The 15,926-nt window shown below is 41.0% G+C and overlaps 1 protein-coding gene across 2 annotated transcripts in view; it reads left to right on the top strand.

Annotated features, from left to right (window-relative positions):
- NFASC (neurofascin) overlaps positions 1-15,926 on the top strand; it is a 1,241,670-nt gene that overhangs the window by 143,330 nt on the left and 1,082,414 nt on the right. The gene's annotated exons all lie outside the window — the stretch shown is intronic.

Genomic DNA, 15,926 nt, shown 5'->3' with positions numbered 1-15,926 from the left:
AGAATGCGAATAGAAAATGATGAACAATGGATAAAATGAAACATGGTCATTGAAGGACTATAATAAGACCATGAGTGTTGAAATTTGAAACATGAAGATTTCCTGTTAACAAAATGTTTGTTGTGAAAATAAAACTGCGACCTTTTCAGGCACCAAAAAGTGGTCAAGTGCTAATTGAGGGAAAAGCGCGCAGCGATGGCAGCAAACATGGGGGAGTGGGGAGGGAGTGCTCGCCGCCTGGACGGGGTTAAACCAATGACAGGGACCGAGTAAACATACGGAAAGTGTGAACTTTCAGAGAATGTATACATAAATCTCAGGCATCTCTCTGGTTTCAGAGGCAAGTATTAATCACAAACGTCCACACAAAGGCACTGGATAAACAAATGCGATCGAACTCCAGGAAACAGCAGTAACTCGGTAATTACACTGCCACCTGCCAAACTGCCCTTCCTTCCCTTCACAGCACAAAAGCCGTCTCCCCGGACGAACTCATCACTGGCGATGTGCATTTCGTTTAATTAAACTTCTAAAATGCCACAGTATAAACGTTTACGCATTAAACTGGCAGCGTTTGTACCCAGGGCTTTAAGTGGGATGAAAAGGTGGGGGGGGAGGGTCTCTAAAAGGGGTGTGACCTATATAGTTATAGGCCGCGTGGTTTAAAAACGTAAAGTACATTTCTGGGATTCCCACTGTATGGTACCCAAGCAGTATTTTGCTTCGCCTGCGCATTGTTATTGCATCCAGATATAATAGCACAGAAACTGACTTACAACAAAAAACTGCCTGGAATGTTGACTTTGGCCGTGGTGTGCGTTCTGCAGAGAGGCCAAACATTGGATGACCATGTATTCTGAATACCTTTGAGCTACGGAGAGGCCACTGAAAGAAATGTTCACTGCCGTGAGTCTTAACACCAACATTAGCGCTCTCTAACTTGGCCGTTATAAACACCTGGAGGAGACAAAGCTGAAAGTATGCACTATACAAGAGTAATATGCTGAACGAAAAAATACAAAAGCACCACCTTTTGGTAATAACTAACACTCTATTGGAGTGCAAAATTCAGTAAAACGGGAAATATAAATGAACTAAATCGCTGACTTGAATTACTTGAACATGTTAATTGTTCAGAAGTCAGCAGCAGTGTTTTTCTGAGTAAAGGTAATGAATATTAACTATGCAATTAATGCAAGACACTCATTAATTGGCAACTTACAAATGGTTTAAACAAAACCCCTCGGTCGAGCAGTGCAAGTGCATTATACAGAATATATTATGAAAGATGCGTGGCCTCAACTGAATTTAGAAAAGCTCTATCCTTCCCATTTTAATTTTTTTTAATTTGTGCATTTTAAAAAAATGTCAACATTTGTATATGCGCTTGATGAATCCTTGTTTCTGTATTTTTTATATATTGTTTTGCAGTTCAAATTATCGAAAATGCTTAGGCCTAGAGCCTCGGCTTCCAGTAAGTTATCAGTGGGGTTCCTGGATTCCAATAATGATTCAGTGCAGATCCCCGGATTCCAGCAAATATTAAGTGGGCAGGGAGAACCCTTAAGCATTGCTGCTCAGGAAAGTCAGAGCCCACAAGCAAACAGAGCCCGAAAGCATGGCAGCCTGGGGCAGCAAGAATACACAGCCAGCGAATGCCCACAAGCAGTGAAAGCGCTTGGGCAGTGAGAGTCCACAGGAACCAAGAAAATACAAGCAGCGCCAGCCCATGGTCAGTACGATTCAAGACTCAGCTAGATACCAAACACACCAAGAACCGACAGGAGCACATGGGCAGACAGAGCCCACCCACCAGATGACCGGATGTGCATTTTATCTATCCAGCATTGAGGTAAAGGACTGGGTGGTTCATCCAGATATAAAAACAATCTGTGGTCTCGCAGGTGCCCTTCTCTCCTAGATGGCCGGTCAAAAGTAATGTAAGAAGATTTGAGAAGAGGATTCCAGTGTACCTCTTGCAATCACCCCTTCACTTTTCCATCCTCCAATGTAGGCTTCCTGTGTCGCCTCAGTTCCACCCTTTCAGTCACTGCGCCTATCTCCTTTCCTTACCCCTTCTAGAGATAACCTCTATTGTCTTCTGAGAGAGTCGTCCCACTCTTATTGCCTCTTTTAGTCACCTCCAAACTGCTCTCCTCTTTCATGGTCTCTTCAAGCCATTTATACAATCTTCTTCCCTTACACCTTTCAGAATTTGTCTCTTTTGCCCTCTGCGTCTTCCAGCAATCCATTTCACTTCTCCCCTTGCCTCTTCCAGTCACACCATGTCGTCTCACTATGCCCTCTCACCTTACCTCCTACAGTCACCCTCTCTTCTCTAGCCATAGCTCTTTCCGTCACACCCCTCAGCTCTTCTCCCTTTACCACTCGGTCTTCAGTCCCCCGCTACTGTTCTCTCCTCCATTCTATCACAATTACCCTCTGCTTTCCTCCCCATAATAACTTTTTCTGTCACACCTCAACTTTTCTCCCTTTACTGCTCAAGTACCCCACACAGCTCGCCAACGTAGCTCTTTCCGCCACCCTCTACTGTTTTGCTTTTCCTGTCTTTTCCAGTCTTTTTCTCTTCTCCCACTTTCCTGTTTTCCAACTTTCGTTTACCCTTCCCTTACCTCACAGCCATGCTGCCTCTCCGCTCCTCTCCTTACTCAGTGCACGCACCCTTCAGCCCGTTTCCAAGCCGCCTGGACATCTCTCCTTCTCACATCTGCACTAGCACCAGACCTCGCAGGCGCTAAGAGACCCTCCCAACATGCCATCCTCTATTCAGAAGCTTGAGGAGTCTGATGAGAGCTGGCAGGGTATAAGGAGTGAAGGCGGGAGCGAGTGTGGGAGCAGAGGAAAACAAGGTTAGCTCTTCTGGACTCTCCTATGCCTCAGGAGCTCTAAGGCGATAGAGGTGCCTTTATCTGAAACCCACACAACGTCTCTTTCATCCATGGAGAGCGTGTAGGTCTCCCAGTGACAAGCAAGCTGTGTAGGCACAGTAAAAGCATTCCATGGTAGCGAGGGGCTTGGACGTGCAGCAAGCTGGCACTGCCAGTCTCCTTTCTCAGCACAGTACCAAAGAGACATCATGTGAGGCCTATAGAGGAGGCCGGCACAGTGCTTCCCAGGTCTTTGAAGAAAACACTCGAGACCCACAAGGAAGCCAAAGTAATGCTTGGTATGCACCATCTGAGGCGAGCATGCGCAGCCCTAGAACTGTGGACGTTGGTGACAAAGTGTACTCACAGATTTATTACACGCTGCGATTTGCTTTTAAACAGATGACGGTAGTATCCATCATCAACAGACTAAGTGTCACACAAAATCCCTTCCTATGCTAGGCCTCCACTGCTTTCACATGAGCAACGCAAATCTCCCTACATACACCCTGTTTTATTATTTTATATATAAAGTGTGAACTTGGCCCATGGGCATTAGAGTACTGAGAGATTCCATTACACAAGGTAATATTTTTTTGTCTACGGTGTTCATGGCCAGGGTCACCAAAGGGAGAAGACAGGACCTTGGTAATAACAGAATCTGTGCTATGTCCCATAAAACAGAGCACTTACCTGATTAAAAGAAAACTACACCCCAGACAAAGCAGTCATTGCACAGATTTACCAACACAGGGGAAATACTAACAAAGTCTGAATATGTAACGTGCTGCTGCAATTATGCAACCCTTCAAGGCACACCCACTAACCAGCCAAGGGAAGGCAAGTGGTAGAAAGATAATTCAATGTATTTTCCAGCCTGGAAACCAAATCATTATCACTTCCTCTGGTCGAACTAACTTGCATGAAACTTCCTGGCTATATGTACGACCCCTTTAAATTGAAAGCTCAAATTAAGATGCTGAGGTGACTGAACCGGGCTACTAAGTTGAGAATCTAGCAAATAATATGCCGTATCACAGCTCTAAATTAAAAATATAGATACTTGGAAAAATGGGGATATGTGGGGATCACCATGAGACTTGTACCTAAAAAGGCATGTTTGCAACACATTTATGACAAGAACGGACAAAAACATAGATTTGAGTATTATAAATTGTCTGCCTGAAGAGCTACATAACAAAATTAGTCAACTAATTGTGTCAATATACATTTGTGGTATAATGCTAATATTTACCAGTGGATGTTTTGTTATTTGATATTTGGCAGCTGAAATAGACACGCACCCCTACTTTGATCTGTTTTAGCTATCAGTTACATATGGAAATGTACAGTTTTACAGCTTCATTTATCCGCAAAACACAAAATAAATATGGCTAAATACAGACGGAAGTGCTAAAAAAAAAAATACCATAAAACCGGGAGCCCTAATCATGTGCGAAATTATTTAATTTGATATTATGCATTTTGTTAATTTTATTGTTTATTGCGTTATAACATGCTTTGTTTAGTGTTTGAGTAAAAAAGCAGGAGTGTGTAGTAATGTGTGCCCATGCATTGTTGTTTGCCTTTAACATTTAGAATGATTATCTCATGTTCTGATAAAACCATAACAAACCTTTGTACTGTATGGATTCTGTCTTTGACAGTTACTCTGTGGCTGGCGAAGGAAGGATCACGTTGTTTCTAGAGATGTCCATTAAAGGTTTCCTTGCCTTTTAATATGGTCTGGTCACTGGTGTCTTGATCACAAGAAAGTGCTGGTCAATGCTGACAGTAACGTGGGTGACTGAAGTGTAGGAGAAGACATGGTGACTGCGAGGAAGGGTGGCTGGTAACTGGATCAGGGTTTGCTTGTTGATCAGTTAAGTTTGTGAGCAAAATATGTCTGACAACATAATTCTAGGTTAGTCACTCGCTGCCCTCTGCGCGTCGGTCTCACTCTGCAGTGCCGTTGACCAGCTTTCCCTTTCCTTATAGCACTACTGTATTTGCATCTCTGCCGGCCCTCCCGTCTTTACTCTAGAGGCGGCACTTTGAGGGTTCTGCTTCCTTTGTCCCAGTATTCCTGCGTGTGCTCAAGTTTTGCTTCGCCGTCCCTGCGTTGTCCTTGCTGCCCTTCTGCTGCGGTCATCAGAGCGCACAGATAGCGGATAGTTTTAATGTATTTATTCATTGAGTTTTTTTTTTAAAGCGTGAATATGACCCGGGGGTATCAGAGCGTTGTACAGAAAAAAAAAGAGTTACAAAGAGTATAGTGATGCCTTGTACAACAAGCAAAGAAAACGAGTTCCAAACAGTATAGTTAGGCCTAGTACAACAAGCAAGCAAACAGAGTTCCAAAGAGCATAGGGATGCGTGGTAGAACAAGCAAACAAACCAAGTTCAAAAGAGGATACTTAGGCCTGGTACAGCAAGTTCCAAAGAGGATGGGTTGGGGGGCGTGGCTTGAGCCCGAGGAAGATGGCGGCATTCCTGTGACTCGCTTGAGGTGATGGGGCTTTCTGAGGGATTTCTTTACTGGAGTGCAAAACTGCATAATTTATGGTCGGAATGTAAGAGCCTCTAAATGGAAGTATTTTCTTCTTCTTTCTGGCAAGCTTTGACCTTTTATTAACCTTTCTGCTCACAGCTGAGGTATCTGTGACAGCTGCTTAACTGCCTCTCGCTGGGAGAGCCCGGTTTCCTTTCAGTTTGCATTTTCACTGGCAGCATAGATTTCTGGAGGTTAACAAATTGAACTAACATGTGAAGAACTCTAAAGTTAAATTCTGCAGTGATTTATTGCCTCACTTTGCCTTGCAATGCCCTTTCTGTGAAACACATGGCTTCCTGACTAACTGAATGAGAACTGTGGCTTCAAAGCAGTCTGCACACTGAGGAGATTATTTCCATCGCACTCTGAATTTCTTCAGAAAGGAGCAATGTTTTATTCATTTACTGACCCCGGTTCACTGTTTATGGATGTTTCACACTAGAAGTCATTTTGAAAAGTGAATTTGGACATTACTCCCTTGCGCTTGTATTAACAGGCTTTAGATGGGCATTTCAGCAACCTTGTTCCTGTGTTGCTAATATGTGTATGTGCAAATATCTGCATTTCTTAGCTGTGTTTCTCTCAGAACCTACAATGTTATATGAGTGTACCACGAGATTCTTTATTTAAAGTGGCTTTATTGGATATGGTATTAAGCTAAGCATGTGGTATGGTTTGCTTGGGCATAGACACACTCTTGTAATGTATTGTGGTGACTTACATTTCATACATATATTCTATTCCATTTAAGCATACAGATATCACTTTTATATTTCACTTCATGCTTATTGGTAAATGTATATTTTGTTATTCTGTCATGCGCCAAATGCACACAAATTCTGTTACAGTGTGCCTTGCCCACTATTATTAGGTGGAATTGCGCACGTAAGTTATACCTTGCAGTTTTACATTACCTTGTCTGTATAGGTTTTAACTCTCCCCATTGCATGGGTAGGTTAAAAAAAGTATCTTCATCGCAAATATCTTCACATCGTAGATTTATTGTCCATTCAAAGTCACGTGTGAACTTCATTACAATGGAGGACTCCCAAACATCGACGCCCAAAACAGCTGCTTCTTCGAATACGACTAATGGCTCCTCTTCTCTTACTAAAATAACAACTAAACGCCTTAAACAAAATCCACCCTCTCCACCCAAGCCTTCTTAGTCTGTCTCCATGGATTTCCTTCTGGAGGAAATTCGAGCTCTGCGGCCATTTGTTGAAGAGACAAATTCTAAAATACAAATCTTAACCGATGGCTGGGAAAAATTGGAAGAAAGAGTCACCAAGGTTGAACATAATGTTGAAACTCTCAGTGCATGTTACAACAAAGTAGACATCTTTCATTCCCAGATTACATCCTTGCAAAAACAGATTGAAAGCCTTGAAAATAGAAACAGACGCAACAACCTTCGTATTTATGGATTATCCGAAGGCACGGAGGGATCGGATCCCATCTCCTTCTTTCAAAAATTTCTACCGACAGTACTAAATCTACCGGAGGGCACTACTCTCAATATACAACGTGCTCATAGACTGGGCCCACTGCATTCAACACCCTCAAGCACGAAAAGACCAAGAGGAGTTGTATTGTATTTCCTTGAGTATACGGACCTCCTCAAAGTGCTTTCCGCAGTTAGGCTCCTGAAGCGTATTTCATTTTCAGGTCATCAACTGTTCTTCTCGCAAGACTACGCCAAATCCACAGCAGATAGACGCAAAAAATTCCTCAATATTCGTCCAGCAATGCGTTCAATTGGCGCTCGTTTCGGATTGCTTCATCCTTGCTTGTTTAAAGTCACTATCAACAATAACACCACAACTTATGAGGACCCAACAAAGCTGAAGAGTTTCCTCAATGCACAATGCCCAGAAAAGATGGACATTTCCAGCACTCGCTTTAAATAGTTTTTCGTCTGGAATATATTTGAATAGGGATTAAATCCTCAGTGTGCTGTTTTAACTATAGAAGTTTAATATACCTTTTGCCATGGTATAATGGTTTGTTTGATCTCATGAATCTCTAAATAGCTCTTCTTCTGTTATATATTGGAATAGGGTTTAGCTTTTCAGTATGTTGTTTTACTTGCAGAATTCTAGAATGGATTTTGTCATGGTATAATGGTCTGTTTGTTCTCATTATCTTCTTCCATTTCACATTATGACCTCATAATGTGTCGTGACATATTCCATCCTGTTTGTATTAACTATTTGTTGTTTCTTTTTACACAGGACCTAACCTCATGTGCTTGACCTTTTAGTTTTGAATGTTGTTTACATCCCAAAGTCTTCCCCGCCGTACCTCATGGAGTCTGGGTACGTCATCATTCCATGTGGTATCCCCCCCCCCGTCCTTCCATTGTTTTGACTTCTTTGTGGATATGATCCTTTTTCTTAAATTCTTCTTTACAGCTCTCGCCCCTTCTCCTTTTTTCCCTCTTCTTTCTTATCATACATGTTTCTATCATTTGCCTCTTTTTCCAATCTTGCTTCTTCCTTTTCGTCATCTTTCCCGCCTTTTCAGCTTCTCTCAATTGGTTTTAACTTTTAATATCTTCGTACCTAATATAAGGTTTACTTCAATGTTTTTTATAGTTCCTATTGCTGAATTTTTCACATGTACTATCGTTCACAATTTAAGAGATTTTATTGGTTCACTTATGTTTTTATTACTTTCATCTCACAAATGTTTTTGAAAATTGTCACATGGAACGTCAGAGGCTTGAACTCCCCCATTTAGCAACAGAGTCTTATCTCACCTCTCCAAATTAGATGTTAATATTGCGTTACTGCAAGAATCACATCTTACCGAAGGCGAATCACTAAAACTCAAAAGAAATTGGGTTGGTGAAATCTTTTTCTCACCAGGAGATGGCAAAAGGAATGGGGTTATAACTCTTTGTCACAAAACACTGAATGCCAAGCTTGTATCTCAAGAATCCGACACAGAGGGTAGGTGGATTCTCACTAACCTCCTGCTGGGAAAGATCCCTCTGTCTTTGCTTAACATTTATGCCCCTACTAGCGGTGATGCCACGTTTTGGTCTCGTATATCTCAATTATTGCTCAAGAACCCATCAGAAAACTTTATTATTGCAGGAGACTGCAACCAAGTGATGGACCCGTTTATTGATAGAAATTCTAAATCCCCCTTTATCCCAAACACGCCACACAAAGTTTTCACACAAACTATTCAACAAAGAAACTTATTAGACTCATGGCGCCTCTGCAACCCATCCACAAGAGAATACTCCTTTTTTTTTCCTCTCCACATCAAACACAATCTCGGATAGACCATATTTTTATTTCACGCAACATTTCCCAATCCTTACGTTCTGCTGACATAGGCCCTATACTCATTTCGGATCATGCACCTGTTTCAATTCAATTAGACATTTTAAATCAATCCACATTGCCAAAAAAATGGCGTTTCAATAATTCCTTACTCCTTGACCCTAATTTCAATTAATCTTTTACCTCTTTCGCTCAAGAGTTTTTTCACATTAATTTAACGAATGATGTCTCCTTTCATACAGTGTGGGACGCCTTTAAGGCCACCGCTCGGGATTTCATCATTAGATTTGTGTCAAATAAACGTAAAGTTTCCCGCATATTACATAACACACTTCTTGCTAAGATTAAAAAACTTGAGCACTCCTTCCACACCTCCAAGTCGAAGGACTCCCTTAAAGATCTCATCACTGCAAAAATCGCTTTTAACATGTCCACTACCGAACAGGCCTCCCTATACTTACTGAAATCCTCAGCAAAGTATTATGGTGGCCAAAATAAATCAGGCAAACTTCTAGCCAATTATCTAAAGATTAAACAACAGAAACTTCATATTGATTCCATTATCGATGATAGCCAAGCACTGAAATTCAAAGACACTGAAATACTCCAAGAATTTGTACATTTCTATCAATCCCTTTACACACCAGAAAACACACCCTCAGATACAGACATATCCCAATATTTCTGCACGATTCAAAAACATATTAATCCCCAATTAGATTTAGCCTCTTTGGAAGCTGAACTTACACAAACGGAATTGTTAAATGCTTTAAAAACTCTTAAAAAAGACAAGGCCCCAGGCCCAGACGGCTTCACAGTGGAATTTTATTTACATTTCGTTCATCTATTACTCCCACACTTACACACTCTTCTTTCTTCCTTTATCTCTTCCCGTAATTCCACTGGCTCTTTTTCCGAAGCCTTGATCTGTCTAATACCAAAGGCTGATATGGATTTACGTTACTGTAAGAATTATAGATCTATATCCTTAGTTAACGTAGATTATAAAATGTTCTCGAAAGCTCTAGCCCTAATATTAGAACCATATCTTCCCATGCTGCTTGGAAAAGAACAATCAGGTTTTGTCAAAGGTCGCAACATCACTGACCATACACGCTTATTCTTTGACATTTTATCTAAATCATCACATTATCCGGACTCCTTGGCGGCAATTGCGTTAGATGCAGAAAAGGCCTTTGATAGGGTTTACTGGCCTTTTATCTTCCACGCTCTCAAGTGGTTTGGGTTTGGACCGAAAATCATTTCTTTAATAGCCCTACTTTACTCTGAGCCCAAGGCCGCCATATCTACCAATGGCCTCATCTCCCCCTACTTTAATCTTAAACGAGGAGTACGCCAAGGATGCCCCTTGTCCCCTTTTCTTTTCAATTTGGCCTTAGAACCCTTTCTCTCAAGAATACGCCAGAATAACTCAATCACACGTTTTGTCTCGGATCCTCAACAAATTAAGCTGGCAGCATATGCTGACGATATTTTAGTTTTTCTCTCCAAACCACAATCTTCACTTACAGCTTTCATGGGAGAGGTGGAGGCCTATGGATTGGTATCTGGCTATAAACTGAATAGAGGAAAATGTTAGATATTACCCTTAACCAAATACACCTTTAAGGATTATTTTAAGATCTCCAACTTTACCTGGAGCCCTAAACATATAAAATATCTTGGTATCTGGTTCTCTCCCTCTATAAAGACCTCTATCTCTTTAAACATAGACAAATGTTCTGCCAAACTTAAAACTTTGGTCGCAAGATGGCATCCCCTTCATCTTTCTTGGTGGGGTCGTCTGGACACAATCAAAATGATGTTGACTCCAATAGTTTTGTATATCCTTTCTAACTTCCCACTTTCCATTCCATCTAAACTCTTTCAAAAGATTAATTCTATTTTGACTTCTTTTTTTATGGAATGCTAAAAAACCAAGAATGCGTTACAGAAATTAACAAGACCAAAATCTGAAGGCGGTGTCAATTTCCCCCATTTCTCCAATTATCACAAAGCCTTTCAGTTACGACAACTATCAAATTGGATCACTAATCAATCTGAAGATAAACCTCTCTGGGTGGATCTTGAGACCTTGTTGTTAGCTCCCTTTTCATTTCAGGAATATCTCTCCTTTACTCGCAAACCACAAAAGCTCTCTACTCCCATAATTAAGCAATCCTGTAAACTACTATCCACTGCACCCCACTTAGTAGTACATAATTTAGACACTTTTCTCAATTCCACAATTTGGCACAATAAACAAATCCTTCTCAATAGGAAACCTATATTTTGGAAGGCTTTTAGAAATAAAGGTCTACTCTGGGTTCATCAATTTTTAGATCAGGGCGCACCCATTCAATTTATGCAATTACTAACTCTTTATCATTTGCCTTCTTCCTTTAAACCTACATTTTTGACCTTGCAGAAAGCAATACTTGATACTTATGCTAAACTCAAATCTTCACCTTCCTCACCCTCCCACCCCCTTTTCCCATGGCATAACCTTTTGCACATAAAGCCCAAAGCGTCCACCATTTATTTCCGTTTAATGGTACGTCCTGAGATCCGAGACAAAACCAAAGTGGAACTCTCGTGGGAATCCGATCTGGGAACAAATTGGCCTATCTCTTTTTGGAACATAATTTGGACGAAACTTAGGAAATCATCCAGAGCGGCCAGCACAACACAAACACTCTTCTTTATTTACGACAGATTGTTTCTTACTCCCACATACCTACATAAAATACACAAAACAAATTTCAACACTTGCTGGACATGTTCCCAGGTTCACTCTGATCTCCATCATATGCTTTATACATGTCCACATGTTTTTATATTTTGGAAACAGGTCTGGCACCAAATCAACACTATATTTCGCACCACAATTCCTCTCTCCCCTACAAACATTTTCCTAGGTAGTTTAACACCGGACCGGAAAACAAGTCAATCTCAGTTACCACTTATTGATTTGTTAAAAGCTGTAGCTTTTCAGCAAATATCAAAAAACTGGAAACATTCCTCTAAATTGTCCTATTTAGCTTGGTGGTATGCTGTATGTCACAATCATCGCCTTGATACAGCACTCGTTCATCCTATCTCTCTTGCTACTCAACGTTCTCACCTTTGGGGCCCACTCACACAATTTCTAGACGATATCGTGAAGAAAACTCCTTTACCTGCTCCCTCACAACAAGAAGTGACCAAGCCTCCGTGACCTCCTATTGTTTATTTATAATTATGTTTAATTTATCATTTTCTATATCGAGATATATATATATATATATATTTTGTAATTTTAATTGTGTATTTTTGACATGTACTGTTATTTACGATTTCTGTGAACCTTTGCTTGTATTCATATCATCTTCTATATTATCCTTTTACTATTTTAATGGATATTATATATCGTTATTGTTCTTTATTACACCTTCATGTTTTTATGTATTAACAAATAACTGCATATATGAAGTATTGTTTTTATGATCATAATAATCTTTCCAATAAACCTTTTCTTGAACTCAAAGAGGATGGGTTACACCTGTTACAGCACCTGCAGGCTATCCCACATTCAATATACCACGGGAAAGTACTCAATATATGTTCTCATTACATTGTCAATTGTTAGGCCCTCTCTGACTTTGCCACCATTTATTTGAGCAGCTGTACATCTGGCTCCGAGGTTTAATATTAAGTGGCCTTTTTCAAAAGTTCGTAGCATCCAGTTTGAATCGCATTGTAATGGTTACTTTAGTGTTTCTTCATAAATAGCTTTGTTTATGCTTTTCTCTATATGTCCTGAATAGTATGCATTGGTGTCCTAGCAGCCTTGAGCAATACACTTATAAGGGAAATGATACCTCTCTAGAATGTCCTGAAGTCGTATAGTAACAAGTTGACACACTGGGGCTTTAGCCTTCTGTGGGTTGACATAATACCCGGAGGTCCCAGCTGCTAGGTGTGCACTGTATTTCAGGTCTTCTCTAAGGAGCATATTACCTCTCTTGTCACAAATTGATGCAGTTCTCTAATTTGCTAGAGGTGTAGAGTATCCTAGGGCTCCTCTGACCGTTTCATAGGTTCAGGTTGAGTCTTCTGTGTCAAATGCGAAGCTTCATGGGATTTGTAGTCCTGAATCTTATGTTAGCTTATGATGTATGTAGTGGATACAGTGCTTAATTTGTAAAATCTTAAGTACCAGGGCTATGACCATGAGCCCACTGCAGCTTGCACCAGCCATCGCCCTTGTCATCACTGCCAAAACAGCTACTAACCATCACTCCCGCATGTAAATGCAACACTTCAGATTATTCCAGGTCCCCAAAGCTAAAGGAATGGCTGGGGAGGCAGGTATTAGCAATTTTAATGTATATTGTATTCCTAAACAACCGTTGTTCTGTTCATCTCTAAATTAATATGAGCGGCGCCACCATGTGGTGGACTGTTTTAATAATGAGGTTAACAATTAGGTGCTGAGCACCGGAAACAAATTAATTGGCGGGTGCTTAGCACCGGAAAGCTCCGGCTCCAATTAAGCACTGAGTGAATAGCTTCCTCAGTGCGGAGGTGATCTTAAAACAAAATGAAACACTTTTACCTTTGACTTACTGATGCCTCTTTGTATCCCCCTTTACAAGTCATTTATTAAAATCTTTTCTTTTAAAAGCACAGTTTGATGTATTTTTTGTTAGGTCTTGTTTTGTTCATTGAATATAACTTTGTCCCGTCAAAATTCCCCTACAGATAGCTTTAGCTGTTTCACCAGCATCGTGTAATCGAAAAAATTCTTAAGGAAAAGGCACACATATATACATATATTGAAGGGATGTCAGTCACAGTTCTTCATCGATTGATCTTTTCAAGCATCATTCATATTTTACTACCACACATCAGCGTATACAGTATGGGATAGTGTGCAAGCCCAGTGAGCCATTGGCTGTCATGGCCATCAGTGATGCCATTTTACCGGATCGTATGTGCGCAGTCACCTGTAAAGGAGTGCACGTCTTAATTTGTGCCCATCTGCTGCTATAGTTTTTTTTTTTTTACCTATTTTGCTTTCCAGACATGTCCATGTCACCTCCTAGATTATTGCATGTTTACTTTTTTACTTCTAAACCTTTAATTTTTATTGCACATGCTTGCCAAAAAATGAAGTAATAAATACACTGCATGTCAGCTATAGCAAGTAAGGCCTACTGAAGTCTCAGGTGTAGCCACTTGACATCAAAGATGTGTATTGTTTTATATAAGGGTTGCTAAAACATTTCGCTATGTAATCACTTCAGGCGATGTTGTAGTATCTGAGTACGTTCAACACTGTTGCAAGCAGACCGGCTTTTACAGACCCAGAGAGCAGTCTCTGCAATGGTGGGTTTGGTCGTGGAAGGGTCAGGTGGTGAGGGCAGGGGTTAGTCCCTGTCAAGCTGGAAGGTGAAGAGGCATCTCTTCAAATTTTAGGCAGTTAGGCTGACATCTCAGTGCAAGGTCAGTCTCATTCCAGAGATGTGGTCACATTACTTTAAGAGGGTTTCCTAAGCTTCAGTGGTTGTTAAAGCAGATGTAGACATAATATTGTGATCTCAGGTCTCCTATGGGCTGGAAGTGTATGATCAGTTTTTGTTGATACAGGGGGTCTCTGATTTGGTGGGCTTTATGCATGGAAAATAGAACCTTCAATTGCAGTCCCTGTTGCAAAGGAATCCAGTGGAGGGGCTCCAGTGGTGGGATGAGAGTCTGGCTGCTTGGTTATGGATGCTTTGTAGTTTTTTTAGGCCAGTATTTAATGGAATTACAGTAATTCACCTAGTTAGTACTAATGCTCTTGTGAGTACAGTGAAATATTTTAACTACAGAAGTGGGCAGACCTTTCTTAGAACGGCTAGTTGGATGTTTTTTCTTCATGCCTACATTGGTAATTTGAGGGGCATTTCCCTATTAAACGTGATAGCCAATTGTTTTGCTGTTCCGGATGCAGCTGATCAGGGAAGAGAAGTTTTAGGACACTATTGAGCTTGGCCTAACAAGAAGAATCAGTTTTATCCTTGTTCACAATGAGAAAGCTTTCCTTCATTCATGAGAAAATGTATTCCAAGCTATTGCTCAAGCTGCTGTTGGCTTGTGTTTTCTTTTCTGGTTGGAGGTGGTGTTGAGTGTTGGTGTACGTCTGGAATGGGTGATGATGAAGCTCAAAGCCTGGGCAAGGGGGCGTATCTAAACCTTGAATAGGACAATGCGGAAAGTGTTGAACCCTGGAGAACCCAACACATAACCGGTCTCCTGACCGATTTAGCCAGCTGATGCAAACCAATTTACTTCTTTTAGAAACAAAAGAATCAATCCAAGGCTGTACAGACATTTTGGCCCACTTCTTCAGCCGTCTTTGAAGGGTTAGGACATCTTAAGCATCACAAGTGGCTGATAAGTCAAGTAGCCTCTGTCACTCTTCCACATCTGAACGTTTTTCGGTTTGCAGAAGCTTGTTATTTTATAAATACTTTTATAATTGCTGAGTGACTTCCCTTCCAAAGATTTAAATTATGAATGCTAGATTCATCAAGGGTTTGTCATTGGCAAAAATTGTAGGTCCTGCGGAAGGCTTCTTAAGCAGTGTTGTGATGACCATTTTTCAGTCGGTGCTTCATGAAGAGACAGAAGTTCCTAAATATATTACTGTATCTTTCCTCATCACTTACAGCCCTCCTTCAAAAGAGTGCTGCTATAGTAGGTGCCATTTTTATTAATTTACGAGGTAATAGACGTCATCTCATCCCTATTCTCCTCACTTGCCTCATATTTCGTATACTGTCATTTGCTGCTCACTGTTTGGCCCATCTTCCCTAACCCATTACGGTGTTCCATTCAAACTGCCGCTACTTCCACATGTACCACCTGTTTTTGGCAGAATGTGAGCTTGGGAATAGGAAACCGAAAGGTAGCCTCAAAGTCTGGCTGCTTATCTGATACAGATTTCTAACCTTAGAATATCCCCCAGTTGTCAGACTAGGTCCGGAAAATCTTGAGCAGTATATATGCACGCTGATAGGGAGCATCGAGCCGCTCTGCGTCAATGCTCTCTGTGACAGAAGTGACGTTGCGGTGCCTATTTAAGCACCACCCTGGGCGCTGACAATAGTTCCTTTCCTTCCGCGCCAACTGCGCCAACCGTGCTGATCTGGAGGATGATCT

The sequence above is a fragment of the Triturus cristatus genome, chromosome 1_1 (assembly GCF_964204655.1).
Source record: "Triturus cristatus chromosome 1_1, aTriCri1.1, whole genome shotgun sequence".
NCBI lineage: Eukaryota > Metazoa > Chordata > Amphibia > Caudata > Salamandridae > Triturus > Triturus cristatus.
This window is presented reverse-complemented; position numbering and strand designations above follow the sequence as displayed.